The sequence below is a fragment of the Micropterus dolomieu genome, linkage group LG14 (assembly GCF_021292245.1).
Source record: "Micropterus dolomieu isolate WLL.071019.BEF.003 ecotype Adirondacks linkage group LG14, ASM2129224v1, whole genome shotgun sequence".
Lineage (NCBI taxonomy): Eukaryota > Metazoa > Chordata > Actinopteri > Centrarchiformes > Centrarchidae > Micropterus > Micropterus dolomieu.
Genome location: NC_060163.1, coordinates 19,084,488 through 19,090,177, shown reverse-complemented (window position 1 = coordinate 19,090,177; position 5,690 = coordinate 19,084,488).

Sequence of the window (5,690 nt, the reverse complement as noted above, 5' to 3'; positions counted from 1 at the left end):
CTTTTTTTTGTTACTGCTTCTAAAAGAAGTAACCATCGTCAACAAATTTGGCACAAAACATCTCTGGACCAAGCCAAATCTTGGTGTTTTTTTGTTTTGCTGTTGTCACTGCATATGTGAATTTCTGCTGCTGCATTTCTTGAGTTTGTATCTTGCAGCATATTTTGTCACAATATGTATAGTCAGTATGTGTGACTGCTTCTGCCAAGGGGTTTTTGAGTGATATAACATGGTACATGGTGGCCATATTGGAGATTCTCAGCTCTTAAAGCCAATATGTGTAGACCTTTATAGTGATTTTACTATGTTTTAAATTTTGCTAATCTGCAATCATATAAGTGTTTGTTTGTGGAAAACTGAAAAAAAACCTGATGAAAATTGCCACAGTCTATTAGTTGCTTATATTGCTTTTTTCAGTGTCCAGGTCATATCTTGAGTCTGAAGGAAGTTGACATTTTTGGTCATCTTGAAGTTGCCAAAGTCCCACATTTTCTTCGGTGTTTAGGGTTATTGTTAGGCAGCGAACTCTAGTGGTCATAGTAATTATGGTGGGAGGGAACGAGGAAGCCAGGTGAGGTAAGAGCGAGAAAGTCCACTTAGGGGGGAGACCAGGGTGGATGGAAGGGTAAAACTCAGGATTTTCACCAAACCAAGTAGTTTGTGGCACCATATTATTGTTACCATGATGGCAAAGCTCTATTTAGGTATGAGGACGTGTTGCATATTTTCCAATTCTACACAAAGTGGCTTTAAGGGACTGTTAAGCTGACTTCAAGGATGGACAGATGAATTCTACTGACTTTTCTACAGATCTATTCTACAGATTTTTCATCCATCATTAGGTTAAAATTTAAATACTTTGTTTATGACCAGCAAAACAAATGACATTCCCATCAGCCATTATTGGGACATCACAGTAGGAAAAGCATTAAATGTAAAGTGTAAATAAAAGAATTACTGATGGCTGAGATCCTTGTAGTGGCTTCACTTTCAGGGTCCTGGTGTTGTGCATGCTTGCTCACTGTCACACTGTCAGACACTGTTATTAGTAAGACCTGTGTGTTTCCTACTATGACAAATCAGAATGTGTACTGTCAAGAAATCCATCATGTTAGCATTGTCATTGTTACCATGCTGATTTATAGTATTTAGTTGAAAGCACCACATTAACTAATTAGCCTGAGAGCTGCTAATGTTGCTGGAGACTCTTTTTCAATAATGTCAGCATGTTAATGAACAAATCCTAATATCTAAAACTCTTTTAGTAAAATTAAACCCATTTTTTTTGCTAACAAATAAAATAGAAGCTAAGTAACAACATCAGCCTTTAATATACTTTAGTGTACTGTGTCAAAATAAATCCATGTACTTTATCGAACTATGTTTTCTTTAACTGACTTGCCCTGTATTTTTCAATGGACATCTCTCTTTCTAGCTTCCTATAGCCTGGTTCGCATTTCCTAATTCCAGTATTTGCTTTGAGTTATGAAAGTACTGACCCTAGATGTAATTTCTGGGAAACTTGTGACACCAGTCCCTCAGTCTGACCTGCTGTCCCACACCCAGACAGATTTTTGAAATGTCAGTTATCTTAGGTGTCTTGTCTGAAATGACACTACACTGCTGTCACATAAGAAATTTTCAAGACAGTTGACTGCAGTCCACGTGTGTCTGTTGTCTCCTCCTGAGTCTGAAGACTATAAAAAAGGAAAAAAAAACTTTATTCCATCCTGGAAATTAAAGACATAAAACCAGAGATTTGAGTCATGTCTTTGACCTACAGTGCACTCTCTGATGTCACGGTGTACTGACACACCCCAGAGTACACTTCTACATGCAACAATGTAAGAAGTTAAAACACTGGAGGTCAGCAAAATCGAGATTTTCAGTGGGTGCTAAGTTTCACTTTAAAGGATTGGAGCCATATTATTAAAGGGACAGTTTAGTTTATGTCCATGCTCATTGCATGATAATGCTACACATCACTAATAATTTGAGAAACAAATCATTCCACATTTGCTTTGTACTGTTACATCATTTCGTGCAGGCTAAAATCAACACTTTGACTACCAAATGAAAAATTGAACACCGGCACCAGTATTAGCTAGTGAAGTAATGTGGCAAGCCATACAACTACAGTATTTTGCGACGGATAATGTTAGCAACTGGTCGGCGTTCGCTGGCAAGCTAACGTGACCAATAGGATGAAAGGCAACTTTGAGTTAGTTTTTATATCCAAAACAAAGCGGAGGTCTCTCCAAGACTCAAATGCCTTTCCGATGTTGACTGTGTTTTTGCCTGACGTTGAAACTGATTCATGTTTGGCCTGACAGGCTTTGGCACATAAAACTTTTTGGTTGTTTTTATCCTTACATGGAGTTTGTGTTGTAGTCTGTGTTGTGCTGGGAGCTGGTTGTTTTTTGGTGTTAGCGGACTCCATTTCGTTAGCTGTGGTGTTGTCGATTTGTATTCAGTACAGAATCAATAGGCAAGAGGCTTGGGAGCGAGCATGAATGTCACAGCCTACATAAACCAATGGATTTTGTGGAAAATCCCATCCTATTTCTTCACATAGGACACAGAATAGTGGCTGTTCCAAGTGACCGAGAAAGCAGGCGTGTGCTTAATTTTTATGAGAGGTTAGCGTAACATTTCATTAAGAAATGTTACATATAGGCCCTTTGATGTTATAAATTACTCAAGTGCTTTTCTTGCCATGAAACATTAATTTTATTTTTTCTAGTTCCAAATTTCAACATACTCCACAAAAGTGAATGCATAAGCTCATACAGTTAAAGAAATGTGTCTGTGCCATTATTAATAGTTACTATTAAATGAAATAACTCTGCAGTCAGCTGAGTCATTGCAACAGGCTGATGTTTATGCTTTAATTTATTGTTATTCCGATGTTAGTTTAAATATGTGTGTATGTATGTATATGTTTATGTACAATTTACTGTGTTACCATTACTCTGAATGTTCTCTTCAATGCTCAATAGACTCATTTGGTTTCTTAGGTAGACACATCACATCAACTCGCCTGACCTGAAATTGGGTCATTGGATTGGAAGCTAATGACCATTAAATAACCTTATATAACCAGAAGCTGAACAGGAATAAGTATGATGGCGGGAGGATCATGCCACACAGAGTAGTATTGTTTTTGGACTTTGTATTAGTTGTGTTTCTTGTATAATGCTACTGTTGTTAAAGTCCATACCCAGATTCTGATCCTCTTAATATCAGCCAGAACTCCTCGTCATGGGACCAGTTATGTTGTAGGTTTTGCAGCTGCCAGAGGGCTGCATTGCTTGTGACTACACACACATTGACACGCTGTACACATAAAATCAAAATACACAACACCCATGCAGGAAGGATGTGTTTATTTGTTAAAGAGTTTCGTGAGAAGGGAAGAGGATAGAAGTTAAGAGTTTAAATGTGTTGCAACCCTGAAATCACATGCACTATGTGTGTGTGTGTATTGAAAGTAAATGTATGATTTATTACAGTGCTAAGAGAGCCACAAATGTGCAGAAATCATGGTGCACAGGGGTCAAGCCTGGAAAAGACAGTACATACTCTTTGTACACAAGATCTTGCTGCTCACCTTTCCCAAAACCAATCATATCTTTCTACAGGGTCAAAAAATCTAAATTCCCTTTGAGTTAAAGTTGATCCAGAATCTGTATTGGTGGGTTAATTTTATTTGACCGTTATGCTGTATTATGGTTCATTAAACAGTATTTGCATTAGCAACATATTGTTATCAAAATGGAAGAATACAGAATAGGGCATTACTTGAACAGTAAAATTGGTTATGGGAGAAGTTGTTAGTGTGCCTTTGTGTACATAAACCAAGTACAAGTCCAAAGGCAAGCAGAGAGTGATGGAGCAAAGAGATCAAAACGGGGTTAGGGAAGCAAGGACAAGTATCATAAGACCTTGCACTTCCCCCTCGAAGGAACAGAAACTGGAAGATGGCCATGCTTAAATTCCTCAACATCTTTCTTCTGGTGTTGACAAATGACCATTATTCACAATCTACCATTCAGCCTCACCACCGTTCTGTACACATGGTGGAGTGCTCTCAGCTAAATGTCATCTTGGATAGAGATGAAAGGCATGCCTTATTGTTCAGCCTGTTAGAGAAACAAACATGTTCCTGGTTCAGGTCTCTCTCTGTAGTAACTCAGCTATATCTCATTGCATCCTCTGCAGAAATCATGTGACAGAGAAATTAAAGTACATGCATAGATCAGTGCACCTCTGATCTCTGTCATTGCTGGTTCTGTGCATACATTGAGAAGCACAATTGTGATTTTATATTGCTCAGTTTTGACTGTAGTAAAGTATCTGTATGCGTCTATAATCAACATTTTTTTATATAAACAATGGATCATACAACTACTTGGATGTAAAAGGGGTCACTCGCAGTTGTGAACCCACAGAGAATGAATTTTTCAATTTTTTTTAAATTCCCAGACTCTGAACTTCCCTTCAGCTGTTTGGAGTTTTATTGCAGCTTATTGTTTTGGTTTTCCACCAGAATCAATGTTTTGGTTTAATCTCAATACTCTCATACATTGCTTTTGGCTGCAGCGCTGTTTTTTAGCTAAAAAGCTCTAATGATCCACACACACACTACCTGCTCAGCACCAAACGGGAGGCAGACGGAGATACTAGCTGGTGAACATAATGGAGCATTTAGCAGCAAAAAAAAATGATATTTCCATAATGTGTCAGCGTTGTGTATACAGCTTGCATACGCTATTGCAGGTTTAAATCAATTTATTTAAAAGAAAATTCTGGTATTTTCAGTCTGGGTTGTATTCTCATATTTGTGCTTATGTGGCCCTAATACTCCGTTGTACTACTATCCTTCTTTCCTTTTTTACGATTAAAACATTACAAAGACATTTAATATCTGGCCAAATGACCCAAAATAAATACCGTGTAATCCTTCCATTATACTAATTTCTCCCATCTTTCTTTAGTCTTTGCAGAAGTATGTTCTTCTGACCTTTCCCCAGAGACTCAAAAGCCAAAGCTCCTCCCCGCCCTAATAAAATATGTCATGTGCTGAAATACAATCAATATAGATTTTATCTGTTATTGCATAACAGCAGAAGATGTGAGCAAGATTTCTACAGGCTGCACACCAAAGTTGGATTTTCTGCTGATGATGGACACAAAAAATGGTTATGAATATCACAACCCATGTGGGTTCCTAGAAGACAAATTGTTTTGATCCTCTGCATGATTTTTGTTATTCATTTTCAGTCCTTCCTTAAGGGTCAAAAACTGAAGAAAGGAAGGGGAGAAGAAGACACACAAAAGAGGGTACTGATAAGAGAGGAAAAACGTTTCAATTAATTCCTTGAAGTTCAACAAACAAACAGGAAAATGGCTATTCTATTTATATTTGTGCACACACGCACAGACCTACTGACACACTCAGAGGCTTCCCCGGAGCAGGGATTGGACGAGAGACAAAGAGAGAGGGAGAGCACTTCTTTCCCACTCCTCCACAGCCGCTTCAACCTACTACCAGTAGTCCTGTCAGAGTGAGATATGAGAACAGGGCGGCGATGACGCCGGGCCACTTGGACTCCTAGACCACCTCAGACTCAACACCTCTCCCGTCCACTTCTCTCACACTCAGCCGCGTTTCATTTCATCGCCGTGGA